The sequence below is a fragment of the Musa acuminata genome, chromosome BXJ1-5 (assembly GCF_036884655.1).
Source record: "Musa acuminata AAA Group cultivar baxijiao chromosome BXJ1-5, Cavendish_Baxijiao_AAA, whole genome shotgun sequence".
Taxonomy (NCBI): Eukaryota; Viridiplantae; Streptophyta; class Magnoliopsida; order Zingiberales; family Musaceae; genus Musa; species Musa acuminata.
This window is the reverse complement of record NC_088331.1, coordinates 16335834-16362722: the sequence shown is the minus strand read 5'-3', so window position 1 is coordinate 16362722 and position 26889 is coordinate 16335834.

Sequence of the window (26889 nt, the reverse complement as noted above, 5' to 3'; positions counted from 1 at the left end):
ATGGTACCGCCCAGTGTCAGGCGATGGTACCACCCGTACCTCAAAATTTTAGGGATTTGAATTTTGGCTCCAAGATTTAAAGTCAGTTGAGGTCTATAATTACCCCAGCTATTCCTGAGCTTGCAAGAAAAGTGAGCAAAAACTCTATATTTTTAGAGTGGAAAACTCTTGTAAAGTATAGAGTCCCTCCTTCTAAAGTTTAGATACCGTAAAGGAGATTGTGAGGGAAGCTTTGTAAAAAGGGGGTGTAAATATTTTTTCTGTTAGGATCAAGAGTCGGCACTAAGAGGGGGGGTGAATTAGTGTAGCAGATAAAAACATCAGTTTTGGAAAATATTTCGTACGATAAAACCCAAACTTATAAAGATGTTAACTTGAAATTGTACGGTAATATAGTGAAGGGGGAATTCAGTTTGTAGTAAGGTAAATAACAAGAATAAAATGCAAACTAGATTTTAGAGTAGTTCGATCATCGTGACCTACATTCACTTCGCTGATTCCTCTTCCGTCGAGGCCATCGGCATCCACTATCAATCTTCCTTTATAGGCGAAGATCAACCTCCTTCTTACACCCCTCTTCTCCTTTTACCGGGTTTAGGAGACAACCCTTACAAGCACTCACACTCCTCTCTTAGAGAATTTTAAACTTAGAGTGGAGGAGGAAATTTCTAAAGAGATTACAACAGCGTTTCTTTACTTTTAAACTCTCTATGCTTGTATGTTTTAACTAGGGATAAGAGGGGTATTTATAGGCTTCAAGTTGATTAAAACTTGGAGCCTAAAACTTTTCCATCCCGGGTTCCCCAGGCACGAGCGGTACCACTGCCTAGGTCTAACGGTACCACCTCCTAGGGGGCAGTGCTAGGCGGTACCATCGCCCAAATTGGTTTTACCACCGCTTGGCACCCTTCCAGGGGCAGTACAACCGTCCAGACTGGTAGTACTACTGCCTGACACAATCTCGAAAACTATGCTACAACGGTGAGACTTCTTGGGGTACTGTTTGGGCATCTCATTAGGCCTAACACAGTCCTTACATAGGCCTAGTTGGCCTCTAATTGGGTTGGCCCAAATCTAAACCCAATTACATGCTAACTACGAAATCTAAAACATAATTTGAGCTAAACAAGTCCGTAAGTCTATTCTTCCGGCGAGCTTCCAGCGAACTTCCAACGATCTCTCAGTAATGTTCCAACGGACTCTCGGCAAGCTCCTGGACTTCACAATGATCTTCTTGGTGAGTTCTGACGAGTTTCTCTGGCAAGCTCCAAGACTTCTCAACTGGTTTCGCCAGAACTTCCGATGAACATCCGGACTTCAGACGAACTCTCAAACTCCTAATGAAATCGCGTCCTTGACTCTAGGACTTCATTTTGCTTCATGCCTTACTATCGTAGTTAATCCTACACATGTAAAACACACTTCGATCTAAACAATTAATACTAAGCATTAATCATATTGTCCGACATGTCATTGGTCCCTCGATGCTTCATCCGATTCTTCAATGCATCATCCTCTTTTACGGCCTATTGCCCAATCAGCCAGTTGACTTCGCAACTTCGATATCCTTAGCGCAATATCTACTTTTCTTGGCCCGATGCTTAAATCCATGGCCCTAAGCCTTCTGTCGATATGTCGACTGATCCTCCGGCCCGACGTCCAATCTTCTGACATGTTCCTCCGGCCCAACATGATTCTTCCTACTTTAATTGTCTCATTCTGATCGAAGCATCCTGTGTCACTCAAAATGTAGATTAAATCATAAATAATTATCAATTGGTTTCATTATCAAAATATGAGATTCAACAATCTCTCCCTTTTTGATGATGACAACCAATTGATGACGAAGTTAACCTTAACTCCTGGAGTTTAAACAAACTCCCCCTATCAATATATTGTATTGATAGAGACTCTTGGATTCAAAAATCCAAGCAAACATGTCATGATCAAATCATACATAACATCAATATACTTCTCTCCCTTTATCATCAACAAAAAGGAGAAGTTCCGACTATCACGTGTTTGAGATACAAGTTCAATGCATTGCATCCTAAATCTCCAATTTTATAATCATGCAAGCTAGCAAAAAATTTGAGTTTTGCAAGTTTGTAAATTTAGCTAGATATGCAAGTTCAGCATGTTTGTTTTGCAATGTTCAAGCTAGCAAGTGTTTGAAAAAGAAAGTAAGTTTTGCAACGTATAAGCTAGCAATAATTTAAAGTTGTGCAAGTTTGCAAATTTGCTTTTCTTTGTGATGTGCAAGATAGCATATTTTTGCATCTTCTTGAGATTTCAAGCTAGCAATTCTATCTCTTTTCGTGATGTGTATGCTAGAAATTCTTTCTCCCACTTTGTCATTGGCAAATAGAAGGGAAGAATACAATGTTGTGATTCTTTTCCCTTTTTATCAATCTTCTCATGACAAAGTTAAAGTATCAATCCTTTTTTTTGTTTAATATGTTTGTGCATCATAATAGTTTCAAATCAAAACATGCATAATTTTAAAACTTTACATTTTACTTTTCATGCATGATATTAAAAATAAATCAATCATCAATACAACTCATCATGCACATTATTAAAATGTAAAATCATCAAACATGATACAAATATTTATTTTCAAAATATTCATTATTATTTTGAGCATATCATACATGATACTAAGACATTCATAATACATCATTTTAGCAACAAATCATAGTATTTCAAATCACGATGATATCTAAATGTCATTATATCCTATCATGATCATAACTTCTCATTTGTATAATATCATGAGTATTGCATGATTTCATATCATCATATGAAAATTAACAATAAAAATTGGTGATGAGATGCACAAATCATGAAGACAAAGTGTGAATAACAAGAGACATATTATGATTATTTTTAGATAACTCAAATAGTGAAAAGAATGAATCATAATAAACAATTTTGATTTATAAAAAGAATTCTCCAGTTATAATTCTAAGAAATCAAGAGAAACTATAATTCATTTTAACAAATCTCCTCTTAACTAAAATGACAAAAAGAATTCTTAGGAGATTGATTAATGAAAAAAAATCTTGATTCATAATAAATCTTAATTTATAAATATCAAGGAATCAAGATCATGATTTGGATAAAACTCATTCAAATTTAAATCATCAAAATCATCAACATCTTTTCAAGAAAACTTAATGAAGACAACGTAAATAGATTCTCATGAGAACTCTATTCATGCATAATGTCTTACTTTTTTATGAATGTCATAAGATATTATTTATTTCAATAAATCTCTTTTTATAAGTGGATAAAAAAAATGTAGGAGATCTTGATTCGTGCATATGAAATCTCAAGTTATAAATTTTAAAAAATCAAGGTAAAGCTCATTTAAATTTAAATCATCAAATCAAGATCATTTTCAAGAGATTCACAAAAGTGATACAAATAAATTCATTAATCTCATTTTTGGATAAATCGAGAAAGTAAGGAAAATAACTTTTTTTTAGGAGAAACATTTTCTCTTTTTAGTTGTTTCAATTCATGTGATTTATTTCATTTATGCCAAATAAAAATATGCATCAACGTTTAAAACCGAAAGTGCAAGATTTTTACGTTAAAGATCAATAAGCCACTTTCATTCCGTAAAAATCGATAATACATAAATATCAAGAATCTGTTAGGATCGGAGCGACACTAAGAGAGGGGGGGGGTGAATTAGTGCAGCGGATAAAAACTTCGGTTTTGGAAAAATCTTTCATACGATACAAAACCGAACTCGGAAGTGCTTATCTTGAAAGCGTGTTCGTAAAGGTGTGCAGCAAAAGTAATGAGGAAGTAAAGCACATATGAAGGTTTGCAGTAAGGTAAATAGCAAAAAGTAAATGCAAACCAGAGAACACACCAATTTAAAGTGGTTCGGTCAAAATGACCTACATCCACTTACGAAGCCTTCTTCGAAGAGGCTCCCAACTTCCACTAACAAATCACTTTGAAGGGGAAGGACAAATACCCCTCTTACAACCTTTTACAAGTGGTTCACTCTCTTACAAATTTTCAAAGAGAAAGAGGGAGGTGAACACTCAAGCTATTGAAAATAAAAACTTGCTAAAGGCTTTGCTAAAACTTTTATCTCAATCTCTTGCTTCTCAAAGGTCGTTTTCTCAGGAAGAATTGAGGGGTATTTATAGGCCCCAAGAGGATTCAAATTTGGGCTCCAAATTTTGAATTCTCTTGGGTTCCCGAGGCTGGCGGTGCCACCACCTATCGATGGCGGTGCCACCGCTCAGTCCAGCGGTGCCACTGCTCAATTCTCGGGTTCTAGGCGGTGCCACCGCCTAATCTAGCTGTGCCACCGCCTACACTATTTCAGCTCACTGGTTGGGCTCCAAACTTGGCCCAAACCAGTCCGAACTCGGGCCCAATTGGCCCCTACTTGAGTTATAGGATTAACACTTAATCCTAACCCTAATTAACATGCTAACTATAAATTTAAAGATATTTTCTAAGCTATTACAAATTCCGCAAGTCAAGACTTTTTCCGGCGAGCTTCCGGCGAACTTTCGACGGTCTTCCGACGAACTCTCGGAAACCATTCTATGGACTCCCGGTAAGCTCCTAGACTTCAAGATTTGATCTTTGCGAGTTCCAATGAGCTTCTTTGGCAAGCTCCGATCTTTCTCGTCGAGCTCCGTGAACTTCCAACGAACCTTCCGGCGAGCTTCCGAAAAACCCTTCGGCAAGCTCCCTACTCATTCTCGGCTAGTTCCGGCAGCATTCCCGATGAACTTTCGGACTTCCGTCGAACTCTCGAACTCGCAACAAATCCTTCACGCTTGACTCCGACACTTTGTTTCGCTTTATGTCTTCATCGTTATCGTAGTTAATCCTGCACACACAAGCCAAAACTCTACTCCGATCTAGACAATTATTACAATGCGAATTGACATTCTGTTGCCCGGCACGTCATTGGTTGGCGCTTCGTCCGATTCTTCAGCGCATCATCCTCTCTTGCAGCTTGTTGCCCAATCGACGGTTGACCTCCGCAACCCCGATATCCTTGGCGCAATTTCGCTCTTGGCCTGATGCCTGATGCCCGACGTCCGAAGCCTTCTGCCATCCAATATCCTAATGTGATCTCCTCTAGCGTAACGTCAATTCCTCCTGCGTTAACTGTCTAATCTTGATCGAGTAGGCCTGCATTACTCAAAATGCAGTTAAACATCTAAACACAATCAATTAGTTTCATCATCAAAATCCGAGATTCAACAATTTCCCCCTTTTTGGTGATGACAACTAATTGATGACTAAAGGAGTTAACCTTAACTCCCCGGAGTTTAACCAAACTCTCCCTATCAATATGTCATTGATAGAACACTTGGATTATCCCAAATCCAAGTAACATTCATCACATCTTATGAAAAACATTTAAACCATCATGAAAATATATATAAAATATTCAATTCAATGCATGAAGTCATCAATATACTTCTCCCCCTATGTCATCAACAAAAAGGAGAAGTAGCTCTAGCTATTTTAAAAGATATTCAAGTTTTTGTAACATGAAGCTAGATTTTCATCACAACATATAAGCACAAAAGCATAGTAATATTCTTAAGTTCAATCATGGCAATTCATCACTTGCTTCTTGTGCAAGATTGCACTTTGCTTTTCTTTGCATATTCTAACTAGCAAAAGCTTTCTCCCTTTTGTTTTTGTCGAAAAGAAGGGAAGAGTACAAGCTAGCCAGCATTTGCCTTGAGCTAGTAATCTTTCTCCCCCTATGTCATTGCCGAAAAGAAGGAGAGGAACCAATGATTTAGACTTTTACATAAATTATGAATTTACATCAATCAATATTTCAATCATCACATGATATATACAAGACAAAAATGCAAAGAAATAATGTCATGAAAGACATCAATTGTTAAACATGATATGATAATAGTCTCAAAATTTTTAATTTGTAATACATGTGATACATTACAATACTAAAAAATTTAATGCGACGCTTTTAAGGATATCAACCTATTTTTGATACAAAGCATGGCAAGAGCAATTATATTGCAAGTTTTCTAAGTTTTGCATTTTTTGCTTCTTTTGAGATAGCAATTCTTTGCTTCTCTATAAGCTAGCAACTTTTACGATATGCAAGTTTTACTACATATAAGCTAGCAAATTTAAAGATGTGCAAGTTGACATATTTGCTTTTCTTTGCAATGTGCATGATAGTATTTCTTTGTAATGTTCAAGATAGCAAATTGTACATCATGCTAGCTAGCATATTAAAGATGTTCAAGAAAGTAAGCTCTTTCTTCTCTTTTGAGAAGTGTCATTTTTGCTTCAGTAGCAAAATACCAAACTAGCAAGGGACCATGTTTTACATGAGACAAGCAAACAATTTGGCAAGTGTTACATTTGTATCTTTTCTTTAGATGTGCAAGAAAGTAAGCAAGTTTTTGCATTTTCTTGACTTGTGCAAGGTAGCTAATTTATCTTTGAGATTACCCTCAAGATAGCACATTAGCAACTCTTTCTCTCCCTTTGTCATTGGCAAAAAGAAAGGAAGATTCAAGTCATGAATATCAAAATAATAATTTTATCATGAATATTTCATCATTGTGTGCATCATTATTGTACATTAAAGTATTACATACATAATACCAAATTATCATATATATTTTTAAAACATATAAACTCATCATTATATGCATGATTCCAAATCATCATTCATATTATTTCAATCATTGTTTCAATCATCACTATAACTCATCATGCACAAAATGTAAAATCATCTAACATGATATAAACATTTATTTTCAAAATATTTATCACTATTTTCATGTATGATAATAAAGTATTCATGATACACATTATATGCATATATCATCACAATAAAAAGCAATTGCATGCATAATTTCAAATCATAAATGTTTCAAATCATGATGGTATTAACTTGTCAAATTTCATCCTACCATTCATGATTATAACTTTTTATTTGTATGCATCAAAATAATATCAAGAGTATTTCATGCATAATTTTATATCACCACATAAGGAATATCAAGAAGAAAGTAATTGGGTGATGCGATAAACATTTCATGAATACAAAGAATTGCATAAAAATCATATCATGAAAGATTAGAACATGTGAATACCAAAAGACATGATTTCTTTTTGAAAAACCTACTCATAAATAATCAAAAGAAAATCTTAAGAGATCGATTAATGAAAAAATATTGATTCATAATAAATCTTAATTTGTAAATATCATGGAATCAAGATCATGAATTTGGATAAAACTCATTTAAATTCAAATCGTCCAAATCATCAAAATCTCAACATTTCTTTCAAGAGATTCAAAATGACATAAATAAGTTTATTGGTCTCTTAGGAAGAAATCAATAAGATAGAGAAAAAGAAAATTTTTAATAAAAAAATCTTTCCTCCTTTTGTTTCAACTTATTGATTGATTCCATACATGTATGTCCTTTTTTTTTTTAAATCCATGCATCATCGTTTAAAACGGAAAGATCAAAAATCATAAAAAAAGTGCAACACATAATTCAAAAAAAAATTATTTCAACTCATTACTTCGAGTCAAACATGATTTTATTTAATCAAAATTGAATAACTTCAAGACCAATAAATCATCATGTATAACAATCATCAAGTATGATACAAACTTTTCAAAACGTTTATAATGATAAGGCATATAAGCCAAAGAAACTATTAAATATAAAGCATATTCACCAATGATGGTTTCATTGGGCATAAGGCATTTTCAAATAAAATCATTTTGTTATTTGTTGTAGTCATACATTTTTCTTTTTAGGTGAATCTATCTTTTCATGCTTAAATTTTTTAATTTTTTAAAGATTCTAAAAAGAAAAACATGATATAATTTTTGAAAAATAATTTTTTCTTTCCTATTCCTACTATCTAAATTAAGCACTCATGAAAAACTTCAAGTAATTTCAAAATAATTCAAGAGAGTTGAGTTACTTACCTTATAGTCGAAGCCCGTCAAAGCCCAATTCGTCGTTTCACCTTTGGAAGTTCTTGATTCATCCTTGGGTGCCTTCCTTTCCTTTGGCCTCTTTCTCCGTACAAATTCATTGTTTATTTTAGATTTTTGTTTAATAAACTTATTAAGAGTTAGTGTTCGAAGTTCAAGTTCATCATTGTCCTCATCACTTGAGTCATCGCTCAAGTGGTATTCATTTGTCCGGAGTTCCAAATCCTTCCTATTCTTTGGAAGGTGGTTCAAGTGTTGATTGTGTTCATCATATGCATTGCACACCATTTCATATGTCATCAATGAGCCGATAAGTTCTTCAAGTGGAAAAATATTTAAATCTTTTGTTTCTTGTATTGCCGTTACTTTTGATTCCCAAGCTTTAGAAAGTGATCATAAAACTTTACTAACAAGTTCAAAATTCGAGAAACATTTGCCAAGAGCTTGTAAACCATTGACGATATCCGTAAAACGGGTGTACATGTCAACAATGGTTTCGCTCGGCTTCATTCGAAAAAGCTTGAAATCATGCATTAAAATGTTGATTTTCGAATCTTTAACTATAGAAGTGCCTTCATGTGTGATTTCAAGAGTGTGCCATATGTCGAAAGCCGTTTCGCACAAAGAAACCCGATTGAACTCATTTTTGTCCAAAGCGCAAAATAAGGCATTCATAGCCTTTGCATTTAAAGAAAAATACTTCTTCTCCAAATCCGACTATTCATTCATCGGTTTAGAGGGAAGTTGAAAACCGTTTTCAATAATATTCCATAAATCCAAATTCATAGAAATCAAGAAAACTCTCATTCGTGTTTTTCAATAAGTGTAGTCCAATCCGTTAAACAACGGTGGACAAAAAATCGATAAACCCTCTTGAAAGTCATGAAGAGTCATTTCTCTCGGGTGTAAATCCGAAATGAGAAATACCGAGCTCTGATACCAATTGCTAGGATCGGAGCAGCACTAAGAGGGGGGGGATGAATTAGTGCAGCGGATTAAAACTTCTGTTTTGGAAAAATCTTTCATACGATACAAAACCGAACTCAGAAGTGCTTATCTTGAAAGCGTGTTCGTAAAGGTGTGCAGCAAAAGTAATGAGGAAGTAAAGCACATATGAAGGTTTGCAGTAAGGTAAATAGCAATAAGTAAATGCAAACCAAAGAACACACCAATTTAAAGTGGTTCGGTCAAAATGACCTACATCCACTTGCGAAGCCTTCTTCGAAGAGGCTCCCAACTTCCACTAGCAAATAACTTTGAAGGGGAAGGACAAATACCCCTCTTACAACCTTTTACAAGTGGTTCACACTCTTACAAATTTTCAAAGAGAAAGAGAGAGGTGAACACTCAAGCTATTGAAAATAAAAACTTGCTAAAGGCTTTGCTAAGACTTTTATCTCAATCTTTTGCTTCTCAAATTTGTTTTCTCAGCTAAGAATTGAGGGGTATTTATAGGCCCCAAGAGGATTCAAATTTGGGCTCCAAATTTTGAATTCTCTTGGGTTCCCGAGGCTGGCGGTGCCACCGCTTGTCAGTGGCGGTGCCACCGCTCAATTCTCGGGTTCTAGGCGGTGCCACCGCCTACACTATTTCAGCTCACTGGTTGGGCTCCAAACTTGGCCCAAACCAGTCTGAACTCGGGCCCAATTGGCCCCTACTTGAGTTATAGGATTAACACCTAATCCTAACCCTAATTAACATGCTAACTACGAATTTAAAGACATTTTCTAAACTATTACAAAGTCCGCAAGTCAAGACTTTTTCCGGCGAGCTTCCAGCGAACTTTTGACGGTCTTCCGACGAACTCTCGGAAACCATTCTATGGACTCTCGGCAAGCTCCTAGACTTCACAATTTGATCTTTGCGAGTTCCAATGAGCTTCTTTGGCAAGCTCCGATATTTCTCGGCGAGCTCCACGAACTTCCAACGAACCTTCCGGCGAGCTTCCGAAAAACCCTTCGGCAAGCTCCTTACTCATTCTTGGCTAGTTCTGGCAGCATTCCCGATGAACCTTTGGACTTCCGTCGAACTCTCGAACTCGCAACAAATCCTTCGCACTTGACTCCGACACTTTGTTTCGCTTTATGTCTTCATTGTTATCGTAGTTAATCCTGCACACACAAGCCAAAACTCTACTTCGATCTAGACAATTATTACAATGCGAATTGACATTCTGTTGCCCGGCACGTCATTGGTTGGCGCTTCGTCCGATTCTTCAGCGCATCGTCCTCTCTTGCGGCTTGTTGCCCAATCGACGGTTGACCTCCGCAACCCCGATATCCTTTGCGCAATTCTGCTCTTGGCCTGATGCCCGACGTCCGAAGCCTTCTGCCATCCAATATCCTAACGTGATCTCCTCCGGCGCAACGTCAATTCCTCCTGCGTTAACTGTCTAATCCTGATCGAGTAGACCTGCATTGCTCAAAATGCAATTAAACATCTAAACACAATCAATTAGTTTCATCATCAAAATCTGAGATTCAACAGAATCATCATGTATAATTTTGAAATATAAACTTATTAAGCATGATATCAAATCATCATTACATTATTTCATCAAGCATGATTTCGTAAAATATTTCCAATTAAATACGAAGATCATCAAGATACACATTATTTATTCTTGAAGAAACATACATAGGATCATTAGATTTAAATCTAACATTTTGTTCATTTAACATAACACATGCAATTAGATTGAAATGCATCATGTAATTTCGAAATAAATTAAGGGAGTTTCGATTACCTCATCGTTGAAAGTCGTTAAGGTGTAGTTTGTCACCTCGTCTATGTCGATTTTCTCCTCGTCTTCGGAGGAGCTCGATTCATCTCAATTTGTGTACTTCTTCTTGTGTTCAAAGCAAGTAGTTGCATTCTTTTTATTTTTAAATTTTTGTTTCATTAACTTTTTAAATTTCTTTGTGAGTTCAAGTTCACCATCTCTTGAAGCTTATGCTCGAGTGGTTTTCAATTGTTCTAAATACCAAATCCATCTTGTTCTTTGGAGGGTGGTTTTGTTCATCATATTCATCAAGTGCATTATACACCATTTCATATATCATCAATGAACCGATAAGTTCTTCAAGTGGAAAAATATTTAAATCTTTTGTTTCCTGTATTGCCATTACTTTTGATTCCCAAGTTTTAGAAAGTGATCTTAAGATCTTGTTAACGAGTTCAAAATTTGAAAAACTTCTACTAAGTGCTTTTAAACTATTGACAACATCCGTAAAATCGGTGTACATGTCAACAATGGTTTTGCTTAGTTTCATATGAAAAAGTTCAAAATCATGCATTAAAAAATTAACTTTAGAATCCTTAACACTATATGTGCCTTCGTGTGTGATTTCAAGAGTGTGCCATATGTCGAAAATCATTTCGCAACTAGAAACCCAATTAAACTTGTTTTTATCTAAGGCGCAAAATAGAGTGTTCATAGCTCTAGCATTTAAAGAAAAAGTCTTCTTCTCCAAATCATTACAATCTTTTATTGGAAGAGAAGATCTTTTAAAACCGGATTTGATAATATTCCATAAGTTCAAATCCAAAGAAAGCAAGAAAACTCTCATTCGAGTTTTCCAATATGTGTAGTCCATCCCATTGAAAAAGGGAGGACGAATGAGAGAGTGACCCTCTTGAAAGCCAAAAAGAGTCATTTCTCTTAAGTGTTAAACCAATTGAGAAATCACGAGGCTCTGATACCAATTATTATGATCAAGGGTCGGCACTAAGAGTGAGGGTGAATTAGTGCAGTAGATAAAAACATCGGTTTCGGAAAATCTTTCATATGATAAAACCCGAACTCATAAAGATGTTAACTTGAATTTGTACAGAAATGTAGTGAAGGAGGAATTCAATTTGTAGTAAGGTAAATAGCAAGAATAAAATGCAAACCAAATTTTAGAGTGGTTCGGTCGTTGTGACCTACAACCACTTCGCCGATTCCTCTTCCGTCGAGGCCACCGGCATCTACTATCGATCTTCCTTTATAGGCGAAGATCAACCTCCTTCTTACACCCCTCTTCTCTTTTTATCGGGTTTAGGAGACAACCCTTATAAGCACTCACACTCCTCTCTTACATAATTCTAAACTTAAAGTGGATGAGGGAATTTCTAAAGAGATTACAGTAGCGTTTCTTTACTTTTAAACTCTCTATGCTTGTATAATTTAACCAGGGATGAGAGGGGTATTTATAGGCTTCAAGTTGATTCAAACTTGGAGCCTAAAACTTTCCTATCCTGGGTTCCCTGGGCACGGGCGGTACCACTGCATATGCTGGGCGGTACCACCGCCCAGTGTCAGTCTGACACTAACACTGCCTTGGGCGGTACCACCACCCAGGTCTGGCAGTACTACCACCTCGGGGGCAGTGATAGGTGGTACCACTGCCCAAACTGGCAGTACCACCGCCTGGCACCCTGCTAGGGGTGGTACAACCGCCCATACTGGCGGTACCATCACCTGACACAATCTCGAAGACTGTGCCACGATGGTGAGACTTCTTGGGGCACTGTTTGAGCCTCTCATTGGGCCTAACACAGTCCTTACATGGGCCTAGCTGACCCCTAATTAGGTTGGCCTAAATCCAAACCCAATTATGTGCTAACTACGAAATCTAAGACATAATCTAAGCTAAAAAAGTTCATAAGTCTATTCTTCCGGCGAGCTTCCGGCGAACTTTCGACGATCTCTCGGCAATGTTCCGACGGACTCCCGACAAGCTCCTGGACTTCATGATGATCTTCTTAGCGAGTTTCAATGAGCTTCTCTGGCAAGCTCTGAGATTTCTCAGCTGGTTCCGCCAAAACTTCCGACGAACATCCAGACTTCTGACGAACTCTCGAACTCCCAACGAAATCGCGTCCTTGACTCCAGGACTTCATTTTGCTTCATGCCTTACTATCATAGTTAATCCTGTATATGTAAAACACACTTCGATCTAGACAATTAATACTAAGAATTAATCATGTTGTTCGGCATGTCATTGGTTCCTCGACGCTTCGTTCGATTCTTCGGCGCATCGTCCTCTCTTGCAACCTATTATCCAATCGGCCAGTTGACTTTGCAACTCTGTTATCCTTGGCGCAATATCCACTCTTCTTGGCCCGATGCCCGAATCAATGGCCTGAAGCCTTCTGTTGATACGTTGATCGATCCTCCGGCCCGACGTCCAATCTTCTTACATGTTCCTCTGGCCCAACATGATTCTTCCTGCTTTAATTGTCTCATCCTGATCGAAGCATCCTGCATCACTCAAAACGCAGATTAAATCATAAACAATTATCAATCAGTTTCATCATCAAAATATGAGATTCAACACTCTCCTGAGCTTGCAAAAGGAGAATAGAGTTGTAAGAAGGAGGTTGATCTTCGCCTATTAAACGAAGATCATTAGTGGATGCCGGTGACCTCAACGGAAGAGGAATCAATGGAGTAGATGTAGGCCATGACAACCAAACCACTATAACTCGGTTTGCATTTAATTCTTGCAATTTGCATTTACTGTAAACTGCCATTCTTTACTTGCTTTACATCCACTACACTCTTCTATATGCTTTCAAGTTAACATCTTCCGAAACGGGTTTAATCGCAATGAGATTTTGAACCGATGTAATTTTTACTACTGCACTAATTCACCCCCCACCCTCTTAGTGCCGACTCACACCTAACATTAACTACGATAGTGATCAAGGCATAAAGCAAAATGAAGTGCCAAAGTTAAGATCAAGATTTCGTTGGGAGTTCGAGAGTTTGTCGGAAGTCCGGAGGTTTATTGAAAATGCTGCCGGAATTGACCGAGAAGAAGCTCGTCGGAACTCGCCAAGAAGATCGTCGTGAAGTCCAGGAGCTTATCAGATGTCCGCTGGAAGATTGTCGAAAGCTCGCCGGAAGAAACCTAGACTTACCAGGCTTGTTTTGTTTAGTGTATATCTTATAAAATATAATTAGCACATAATTAGGGTTAGGTTTTGGAGGTAATCTCATTAACCCTATTAAGGACCAATTGGGGTCGTAATTGGACTGGTTTGGGCCGGATTCAAGGCCCAACTAGGTTGTTGGATCTTATCTGGCGGTGGAACCGCCTAGGGAGCGGTCTCCCAGGTGGTATGGGCAGTGATACCGCCCAGACTGAGTGGTGGTACCACCCAGACTAAGCGATGGTACCGCCCAAACTGAGCGGTAGTACCATCGATAGTTATTACTGCCAGACGGTGGTACCACCTTGTCAAGTGGTGGTACCGCCCTATCAAGCGATGGTATCACTAGAGCTCAGTATCAGAGACTCTATCAGGCGGTGGTACCACCCAGTGTCATAGTGTCAGGCGGTGGTACCACCTAGTATTAGCAATGGTACCACTAGTACCTTAGAAACCTAGGATGTGATGTTTTTTTGTTCCAATTTTGAAATCATTGGGGCCTATAACACTCAAGAGAAATGGCTCTTTTCAGATTTCAAGAGGGTCACTCTCTCATTCGTCCTCTCATGTTCAATAGGATGGACTACACTTATTGGAAAACTTGAATTAGAGTTTTCTTGCTTTCTACAGATTTGAATTTATGGAATATTATCAAAAGTAGTTTCCAAAAGTCTTATATTCCAATGAAAGAATGAAATGATTTGGAGAAGAAAACTTTTTCCCTAAATACTAGAGCTATGAATGCTCTATTTTGTGCTTTCTATAAATTTGAGTTTAATCGGGTTTCTACTTGCGAAACGACTTTCGATATATGACACACTCGAAATCACACACGAAGGCACTAGTAGAGTTAAAGATTCTAAGATAAATCTATTAATATATTATTTTAAACCTTTTCGAATGAAGCTAAGCAAAATCGTTGTTGACATGTACACTCGTTTTACGAATGTCGTCAATGGTTTAAAAGCTCTTAACTGTTGAATCTCGGATTTTGATGATGAAGTAAATTGTCATTTGTTATCTAATCTATATGTTGAGATAAGTGTGCTGGATTAACTACGATGAAAATAAGATATGCAACAGGAGTTGCGCCGGAGTCAAGACAATGATCACGTTGGGAGTTCGAGAGTTCGACGGAAGTTCGGACAGTCGTCGGAGGTTCTACGGGAACAAATCCGAGAAGTCAATGAGCTTGCCAAAGAAGCTCGTCGGAACTCGCCAAGTAGATCATCGCAAGTCCAGGAGTTTGCCGGAAGTCCGCAGGAGCATCACCGAGGGTTCATCGGATGATCGACGGAAGTTCACCGGAAGCTCGCCGGTAGAAGCGATTGACGCACCGGAGCAAGTTGTAGTAAAGGTCTTAGGAAATATCATAGTTAGCATAATAATTAAGTTGGAAATGGGAGGTGATCCCATTAACTTAATCTTGGGGCAATTGGGCCCCTGAAAAACCCAAATTGGGCTGAATGGATCAACCCATTCGGACCTTGATTTTTGCTAGGCGGTTGAACTGCCCAAGCCAAGCGGTGGCACCGCCTGGGCTTAGTCTCCGAGTGAGACTGGGCAGTGCAACCGCCCCAGCCAAGTGGTGGCACCGCTTGGGCTCGGTCTCCGAGCTCTGGCTGAGCGGTGCAACCGCCCCAGTCAGGCGGTGGCACCGCCTGAGCTCGGTCTTCGAGCTCTGGCAGGAGGTGCAGCCGCCCCTGATAGAGGTGGCACCGCCCAGAGGCTCAGTCTTCGAGTTCTGCTAGGTGATGCAACCTCCCTAGTCAGGCTGTGCAACCGCCAGATCCTGGAATTCCGGGAATTGATAGTTTTGAGCTCCAAATTCAAACTGGATTGGGGCCTATAAATACCCCACCCATTCAGCACTGAAAGGTAAAAAACATACACCAAAATCCTGATCTTATTCTGTGATTCTTAGAGCTCAAAATTGTTATAAAGGCCAAAAGTTCTTCTCCCTCTTTTCTTCCAAGTTCTGATCTTTAAAGAGATGAGAGAAAATTCTGTAAGGGTTGTCTCCTAAGCTCGTCAAAAGGATTGAAACTATAAAAGGGTAGTTGGCCTTCGCCTATTATAGGAAGGTCTCTAGTTGACCTCGGTGACCTCGTCGGTGGAGGAAGTCAAAAGTGGAGTAGGTCAAGATTGACCGAACCACTCTGAATCTCGGTTTGCATTTACTTTGAGCATCTTATCCTTACTGCAAATCTCCTCAAATGCTTACTTCTTTCTACGTATATACGATCGGGTTTCAAGCTTTGCACTTTCCGAATCGGCGTTTAGACGTAAATCAGTTTTATCGTATGATCATCATATTTCAGTTTGCGTTTACGTTTTGATTTCTATCATAACTACAAACTGCCTTTATATTCTTGCTTTAATTACATCTTGCTTAATCAAGTGATTTACGAATCAACATTTAGACATAAATCAGTTTTTTCATACGAATATCATATTTCAGTTTGCGCCTACTATCTGATTTGAACCATAACTGCAAACTGCACTTATATCTTTGCTGCATCTCGCTTAATCAAAAGTTAAAGTGATTTACGAATCGGCTTTCCTACCAAAATCACTTTTATCGAACGAACGCGATTTTTATCGTAGAAGGTTTTCCGCTGCACTAATTCATCCTAACAATTAGTATCAGAGCGGGGTTAACTCTCAAACGGATTAAAACCTAAGAGAGATGACATACGCCGGAAACCAAGAGAGCCATTCTATTATACGACAACACATGTTCAATGGGATGGACTACACCTATTAGAAGACCCAAATGAGGATCTTTCTTATTTCTATGGATTTTGAACTTTGGAATCTTGTCGAAAATGGATTTTCGAAGTATTCTCTTCCAATAATCGATTGGAATGAATTGGAGAAGAAGGCTTTCGCTCTTAATGCAAAGGCTATGAATGCCTTATTTTGTGCGCTTGATAAAAATGAGTTCAACCGTGTTTTGGTTTGTGAAACCGCATTTGATATTTGGCACACACTCGAAGTGACTCACGAAGGCACAAGTAGATTGAAAGAGTCAAAAATCAATCTTTTGTTACATTCTTTCGAACTTTTCCGGATGAAACCGAGTGAGACTATTGGCGACATGTTTACCCGTTTCACGGATGTCGTCAACGGTCTAAAAAGACTCGGAAAAAGTTTTTTGGATTTTGAGCTTGTAAATAAGATTCTAAGATCCCTTCCTAAGAGTTGGAATCCTAAAGTCACTGCTATTCAAGAGGCGAAAGATCTAAACAACTTCCCTCTTGAAGAACTAATCGGGTCAGTAATAACCTACGAGATGACTTGCAAAGCTCATGAAGAGCAAGAAGACATCCTTCCAAAGAACAGGAAGGATATGGCACTTAGAACTTCAGAAGACCACTTGAGAGAAAACTCAAGTGATGAGGACTGTGACGATGACTTGGCACTTCTAACAAGAAAATTTAAAAAATTCATTAAAAGAAACAAGTTTAAGAATGACACAAAAAATAAACTTGAACCCAAGAAGGACCAAGTTATTTGCTATGAGTGCAAAAAGCCGGGACACTACAAGAGTGATTGTCCCCAAGTCCAAACGAGAACATCAAAGAAGAAGGCACTCAAAGCAACATGGGATGACTCGAGCGCATTCGAAGAAGAGAAGTCCAACACCAAGCAAGTTGCTCATTACGCCTTAATGACCATCGGAGAGGAGGTAACGAATTTAATAGATGCAGATTTATCATTTGATGAATTATTAAATGCCTTCCATGACTTATTTGATGAATGCAACATTATTAGTAGAAAATACAAATTGCTAAAAAAGGAGCATGATAGTCTTACTTGTAATTTCGATAAGTTAAAGATTGAATATCATGATAGTTTAGTTTCATGCATAAAATGCCATGATCTAGAAACTCTCCAAAATGAAAACTTACTACTTAAGGACACCTTGAAGAAATTCGAGGTTGGTAGCAAGTCCTTGAACATGATCCTTGCAAACAAGGGTCACGTTCCCAAAAAAGGTAGAATCGGATTTGTGAGAAGTCCTCACCAAAATCCAACCACCTTCATAAAATGCCACATCTTACATGTTCGACACCAAAGCAAATGCAACTTTTGTTGCAAACTTGGACACAAAACGCATTATTGTCCATTCAAGAAAATTAGTCCAAACAAATTAATTTGGGTTCCTAAAGGAACCATGATAAATTCTATGCAACATGATAAACAATGTAGATCTATTTTTGAGGCACCTAAAAGCAAATGGGTACCTAAAGATCATCTTTTCTTGTAAATACATAAAACATATTAAGCTGGGAGCAAGAAAAAATATCCTACTCTTTGGATTCTCGATATTCATGACCCGAGATCCAAAAAGAACTCGCGATGTTCTCTAGCCTAAATAACAAAAGAGGATTAGAAGGTTAAAATTACAAATGTGATATAGATACAATCCTATTTGATCTCTTAGAATTGGAAACCCATGATTCTCACTTCACATATCCTCTAGATTTTCAAACTCATTGATTTCATCCGTTCGTTACTTTCAAATCCAACTATATCATGAACTTACTAAGTTTGTTATGAACTTACAAGGCTTACCAACCTGAACAATCTGTCACAAACATGTACACGACATTTAGAGCATGCACGTCACAAGATCTATCTTGATCATGCAAAATTTCTTGTCTTACAATGAAAATTCTTACGTAATTACGCAAGTAAAGTTGATTGCTCTGAATGAAAATTCTTCTCAAGTCAAAAACATTCAAATCAAATCACGCTGCAGTCAGAACAAGTGCTCACCGCCTGTAGGCGGTGGCACCGCCCCAACTGAAGGTAGCACCTCCGGCTGTCACGTGTTGCAAGCGGTTGCACCGCCCCAGCCAGCGGTGCAACCGCCCGTAATTCTGCCTCTTCTTAACTCGAGCTAGGGCCGGCAGTGGAACCGACCCCAACTCACTCCCTTCCCCTCTTTACTCTTCCAAAGCTTCGCCACCTCCATTTCACCCCTCATAGCATCCCAAATACTCCTCATTTTGAAGCAAAAGTTCAACAATCTCTCCTTTTATTGAAGATCTCACTAAGGTATTCTCTAAGAACCCCTTAAATTCTATTTTTGATTCATTTACTCTTGCTCATTACTATCCTCTTAAATAGCAGTAGTTATGGGGTCTAGAAGATCCTCAAGGGACAAAGGGAAGAGGATATTAGTGGAAGATTTTGATCTTACCCTTTTCGATTCAAAATATCATGCTGAAAAGTTTTCCTCTTTCGAACTTAGGAGTGTCAATAAGGGAAAACATGTAGATTTAAATGAACTAAGAGACTTAGAGACAATCCAATGGTTTGCAAACTTAGATCTACTCCCTATTTTACAAATTAGTGAACCCATCTATCCAAGACTTGTTAGATTGTTTTACAACAATGTACAAGTAGATGAAGAAGAAAGAATGTCTACCTATCTCTTAGGACAACATATCTCCATTACGGATAAATTCATTTACGACATGATAGGCATTCCCATAAAAAATAGAGGACTTTACTTTAGAGGATCATGGGATGATGAAACTGTTGGGACAACATAAGTTGAAGCCTTAGGAACAATTTTCGCCAATCCCAACTTAGCATTTGTTTCTAAAAGTTGTGAACATCTACTGCCACTAAACACTAAGGTACTTCATCATATCCTAACTAGCATCATTCTCCCTAAACAATACCATCATGATGAAGTAAGCCAATTAGAATTAGGAACTATGTATTGGATCATGAAAGGACATGACATCTGTCTTGGTTATCTTATCCAGCAAAACATGTTAGAACTATCTAAGAAAGACATGATGCTTCCATATGGTGGTATAATCACTAGAATACTGAAAGCCTACGATATTCCAATACCACCGGAAGAAGAAGTAATAAAAGTAGATATGTTTAGCATAATAAATAAAAATCTACTTAACCGATTAAGATGTGTTTATAGAAACGGTAACTGGGTTAGAATGCCTAGAAGAATCGATCCCCCTCAACCTGAACCAGAACCGGAAACACCAGTCTTTAGGGGTACTCAATCTCCTCCGATCTGTCCCTTTGAGGAAACACATTCATTTGAGCAAGCTCATACATCATCTATCGAAGATATTGGGATTCGGATGGACCGATTTGAACAAAGACAAGAACGACTTGAACATCAATAAGATCAAATCCTATCTGAGCTGCAGCAAATTCATCAACAATTTGACTCTTTATTTAGGCACTTTAATTTTCCACCTCCTGAATGAGCTTGTACGTGTATATATGAACACAATCACCTATTGTTATTGTAAACTCTTTATGTTACTCATCACAATGCCCTATGCCTTGATCTTTGATATGGTTACCTGATGTATTTGTTTGTGAGCAGAGTTATGAACATCACTCATTGTTTAATCTCATTACTCACTGTCGGATTTTACATTGAAATTAAATGTTTTGGTTTCCATTATAAATATGATTTGAGAAAATGATATACCAATACAGTTGATACGTCATGTTATTATATTGCCATAATATTAAACATCATCTAGCTGAGATTTCTACAAAACCTCTAAGTGAAGAACAATTTGATTTCATAAGAAGAGAATTAGGAATGTTGATGTGTCCGAATACATAAACTAGTTAAAATTATCTTTCGGACTTTATTGAATGATCAAATCACTTGATTGCCATTACATGCCTAAATAACATGTTGGAAATTATGTGTTGAATACAAAAATTTCCATAACAATAAGCATGTTTTGTCTTGATGATTGTATTTGGAAATCAATAGTATAGTCTTGTCCGAATGCATGAAAGTGTTAAGTTCATTTTCAGATTCGCTTAACAATTGGTATCCTAACAATCGGATTTTCTCATACGCTTATGAAAAATATTTTTCTGAAATGGATTTGATGAAATGATTCCTGTTTATAAATTCCATCTTGAAATATGGATGACAATGTTTTTTACTTGCAAAGATTTGTTTCACATACATATCTTGATCCTTGTAAAAATTAAGCATGATTTAATCTATCATCGATTTTAACTTCACTCAAAGTAAAATCATAAATAGCCTTCCTCTTTCATGCAAAATGATTATAACAAATAGAAAGGAAGAAGTATTCAAAGCAATCTATGTATCATGCTTTCCTTTATATGCTTGGAAAATAACATGTAAAGGCATGAACAACTATCATACTTATGCTCAAAATTCGCTTATTGTTCTCCTGCTATCATAATTACCATGCTTTTTGTTGATGACAAAGGAGGAGAAATATATGAGTATTAATACCATGCTTGCATCACCAAGAGATATATGAATTGATGCAATGATTGCTATAATTTGCATTATGCCTTGTTTGTATCATGTAATGATATCAAAATCTTACTTCACTGTTTTACATATTGATATCTTACAATATGATGAATTGCTACTATTACCATCATTCAAACCTGTTATGTAAAATTTGAAAATGAATGTCAAGCCTTGACATCATCTTCAGAGAGAAACATCATGATGGGAATCATGATGGGAGTATTGATAAGTTTAAATGATTTTAACTTATCAATATGTCTCTTGAATTCAAAGGTTTTCAATTCAATAATGACTTATCTCAAGTATGGCATATAGACAGGGGGAGTTAAGATTAACTCCATTATCAATTGATTGTCATCATCAAAAAGGGGGAGATTGTTGAATCTCGGATTTTGATGATGAAGTCAATTGTCATTTGTTATCTAATCTATATGTTGAGATAAGTGTGCAGGATTAACTACGATAAAAATAAGATATGCAATAGGAGTTACGTCGGAGTCAAGACAATGATCACGTTGGGAGTTCGAGAGTTCGACGGAAGTTCGGACAGTCGTCGGAGGTTCTACGGGAACAAATCCGAGAAGTCCATGAGCTTGCCAAAGAAGCTCGTCGGAACTCGCTAAGTGGATCGTCGCAAGTCCAGGAGTTTGCCGGAAGTCCGCAGAAGCATCACCGAGGGTTCATCAGATGATCGACAGAAGTTCGCCGGAAGAAGCGATTGACGCACCGGAGCAAGTTGCAGTAAATGTCTTAGGAAATATCATAGTTAGCATAATGATTAAGTTGGAAATGGGAGGTGATCCCATTAACTTAATCTTGGGGGAATTTGGCCCTTGAAAAACCCAAATTGGGTCGAATGGATTAACTCATTCGGACCCTAATTTCTGCTAGGCGGTTGAACCGCCCAAGCCAGGCGACGCCTGGGCTCAGTCTCCGAGCGAGACTGGGCGGTGCAACCACCCCAGCCAAGAGGTGGCACCGCTTGGGCTCGGTCTCCAAGCTCTGGCTGAGCGGTGCAACCGCCCCAGTCAGGTGGTGGCACCGCCTGAGCTCGGTCTTCGAGCTTTAGCAGGAGGTGCAACCGCCCTTGACAGAGGTGGCACCACCCAGAGCCTCAGTCTTCGAGCTCTGCCAGGCGGTGCAACCGCCAGATCCTAGAATTCCAGGAATTGATAGTTTTGAGCTCCAAATTCAAACTGGGTTGGGGCCTATAAATACCCCACCCATTCAGCACTAAAAGGTAAAAAACATACACCGAAATCCTAATCTTATTCTGTGATTCTTAGAGCTCAAAATTGTTGTAAAGGCCAAAAGTTCTTCTCTCTCTTTTCTTCCAAGTTCTGATCTTTAAAGAGAGGAGAGAAAATTCTGTAAGGGTTGTCTCCTAAGCCCATCAAAAGGAGTGAAACTGTAAAAGGGTGGTTGGCCTTCGCCTATTGAAGGAAGGCCTCTAGTTGACGTCGGTGACCTCGTCGGTGGAGGAAGCCAAAAGTGGAGTAGGTCAAGATTGACCGAACCACTCTAAATCTCGGTTTGCATTTACTTTGAGCATCTTATCCTTACTGCAAATCTCCTCAAATGCTTACTGCTTTCTGCGCATATACGATCGGGTTTCAAGCTTTGCACTTTCCGAATCGGCGTTTAGACGTAAATCAGTTTTATCGTACGATCATCATATTTCAGTTTGCGTTTACGTTTTGATTTCTATCATAACTGTAAACTACCTTTATATCCTTGCTTTAACTGCATCTCGCTTAATCAAGTGATTTACGAATCAGTATTTAGATATAAATCAGTTTTTTCGTACAAATATCATATTTCAGTTTACGCCTACTATCTGATTTGAACCATAACTACAAACTGCACTTATATCTTTGCTGCATCTCGCTTAATCAAAAGTTAAAGTGATTTACGAATCGACTTTCCTACCGAAATCACTTTTATCGAATGAATGCGATTTTTATCATAGAAGGTTTTCTGCTACACTAATTCACCCCCCCCCCCCCCTCTTAGTGCTCTTGATATTAACATTAACAAATGTTTTTCTAATTTTGAACTCATTAACAAGATCTTAATATCTCTTTCTGAAAATTGGGAATCAAAAGTAACGGCAATACAAGAAACAAAGGATTTAAATAAATTTTCACTTGAAGAACTTATCGGGTTCTTAAGGACCTATGAAATTACTCATGATGCACTTGACGAACATAAGAACTGCCTTCCAATGAATATGAAGGATTTGACACTTCGAACAATAAAATACCACTTAAGTGATGACTCAGGTGATGATGATGATGACCTTGAACTTCTCATAATAAAATTTAAAAAGTTCATTAAAACAAGAATTAAAGAATAAAATTAAATTAAAAAAAATGTAACTACTTGCTATGAACACAAGAAGAAGAAAGCACTCTGGGATGAATCAAGCTTATCCGAAGATGAGGAGAAAACCAACAAAGGCAAGGTAGTAAACTACGCTTTAACGACTTTCTACAACGAGGTAATCAATATCCCCTTAGTTTACTTCGAAATTACTTGATATTCATCGTGAGTTGTTTTTAATTTAGTTTTAAAAAAATATAATTTTTTTAAAAAATTACATGTTTAATGATGTAATAAAAATGTTAAAAGTTTTAGGATCATGCTTATCTTTCTAGTAATTTTGAAAAAGATCATGACAATTATATGTTTTATGATAATGCAATAAAATGTTAGATATAAATCTAATGCTTGTATACCTAAAAATATTAATTCTATGTATGTTTTAAAGAAGCAATAATAAGTATCTTGATGATTTCCATATTTATTTTTTATGATGATGCATGGCTTTTGAAGTTATGCTTGATGATTTTTTGTGATTCATGGCTTATTGATCTTTGTCGCAATGAAAGTTGCTTTTTCGGTTTTAAACATGATGAATGGTTTTCATACGAAAAGCTTGAGCATACTTATATGAAATCAATCACATAAAATGAAACACATAAAAAGGAAAATGAATTATCATTGGAATTAAAATGATGAATCAAATCTCTTGTTTGAAGAAGCCTTATGTTTAATGTGTTATATTTTTTTTTATCTTGATAGTTTTTATGACAAAATTTATTTTTCGATCCTAAACGTTGATGCATGTTTGGAATAAAAAGACAAAGGCATGCTTGTATGAAACAAACAACTTAAAATGAAACATCTCTATCTTATTGATTTTTTGATCAATGATTTATGACTCCATGTATATTATGCTTTTATGAATCTCTTGGACTATGAAAATGATTTGAATTTGAATGAGTTTTATCAAAATCATAATTTCTTGAGATTTATAACATGAAATCTTTTATGAATTAGGATCTCTTATTTGATCTCTTATGTTTCTCTTTACCATTTACTAAAGAGGAAAATAATCCAATTCATGATCTTGATTTCTCGATATTTGATACTTAAGATTTTTCTGTGAATCAAGATCTTGTATTTAATCTCCTATGCTTCTTCATATCATTCACTAAAGAAGAAAATTTTGTAGATGAATAATTAATTTTTCGGAATTATAACTATTTTGTTTTAATTGAGACATTATGCATGAATCAAGTTCTCATATGAATCTATCTACGTTGCCTTCATTGAATTATTCAAAAAGTAATTTTGATGATGATTTTGGATCTATTTTCATATGACTAATGAGATGATATATTCAACTAAATCATTTATCGTATTTACGACTTGTGATATATTCAACATGAAACATCTTTCTTGATACACGTATGATTCACTCTTTTAAGAGAATATTTATCAAATCATGATAAAATAAGATTCTCTTTATATGAATTAAGATTTTTCATTAATTGTCCTCTTACGATACCTCTTGGTATTTTCTTAAGAGGAGATTTTTTATATAAATCTTGAGAATTCTCATTCATAATAAGATGTAATGTAATTTGACATTTTGATACCATCATGATTTGAAATATTTATGATTTGAAATGATATATCATGAATGCTCGAGTATTATGTATGATATGCCCATAGTAATGACTTATTTTTTGTATCATGCATGAAGTAAGAATGAAATGTAGGGTTTTAAAATTATGCATGTGTAAATTTAAAACTATAATAATACACAAACATATTGAAATAAAATTGATACTTTACATTTATCAAAATTTAAAAATTGATGAATTGTACCATTGTATTATTATTCCCCTCTTTTTGCCAATAACAAAGGGGGAGAAAGAATTGCTAGTGTGCACATCTCAAAAGAGAAAGATTTGCTAGCTTGCACGTTTTAAGAAAATGAAAAAATGATGCTATCTTGTGTATTTCAAAAACATGTTAGTTTGAACATCATACAGAAAAGCAAATATCCTAATTTGCACATCTTTAAATTTGTTTGCTTGTATGTTATAAAACTTGCATATCTTTAAAAATTGAAAGTTGCACTTCTCCTTTTTGTTGATGACAAAGGGGGAGAAGTTATGATGATAATCATGCATGCAATAATATACTTGGATATTTTGATTATACATGATTTTATGATGCATGCAATAATGTGATAAATTGGTTATTTCAATACTCATGTTGCATGCAATGTTGAAATACTATGATTTCAAAGTTTCTATCAATATGGCACATTGATAGTGGGAGTTTGTTTAAACTCTGAGAGTTAAGGTTAACTCCGTCAATCAATTGGTTATCATCATAAAAAAGGTAGAGATTGTTGAATATCGGATTTTGATGATGAAACCAATTGATAGTGTTTATGATTTGATCTGTATTTTGAGTGACGCGGGAAGCTTTGATCAGGGAGAGGTAATTAAAGTAGGAAGAATCATGTTGAGCCGGAGAAAAATATGTCAGAAGATTAGACGTCGAGCCGAACAATTGGTCAACGTATCGGCAGAAGGCTTCGGGCCATAGGTTAGGGCATTTGGCCAAAAAGAGTAAAAATTACACCAAAAAATCAGAGTTGTGGAGGTCAACTGACCGATTGGGCAATATGCTACAAGAGAGGACGATGCACCGAAGAATTAAACGAAGCATCGATGAACCAATGACATATCGAACAACATGATTCAAGCTTTGTAATAATTGTTTAAGATCGAAGTAGGTTTTAATTGTGCAAGATTAACTATGATAGTGATTAAGGCATAAAGCAAAAAGAAGTCCCAGAGTCAAGAACGAGATTTCGTTGGAAGTTTGAGAGTTCGTCGGAAGTCCGAACGTTCATTGAAAGTTCTACTGGAATTGATCAAGAAGTCCAAGAGCTTGCCAAAGAAGCTCATGGGAAATCACCAAGAAGATCGTCATGAAGTTCAAGAGCTTGCCGGGAGTTCGTTGGAACATTGTCGAGAGATCATCGGAAGTTCGTCGGAAGATCATCCGAAGCTCAACAGAAGAAACCTAGACTTACCAAAGTTATTTAGCTTATTGTATGCCTTAAATTTTATAGTTAGCGCATAATTAGGAAAGAATTGGGTCAACCCAATTAGGAGTCAGTTGGACCCAAGTTTGGACTGTGTTGGGCCAAGTGAAAGGCCCAAACATTGACCCAATAGGTGGCACCATCGTAGCACAGTCTCCGAGACTATGTTAGGTGATAGTACCGTCAGTCTGGGCAGTGGTACCGCCTAGACATAGTCATCTAGGTGGTGGTACCTCCAGACAGGGCGGT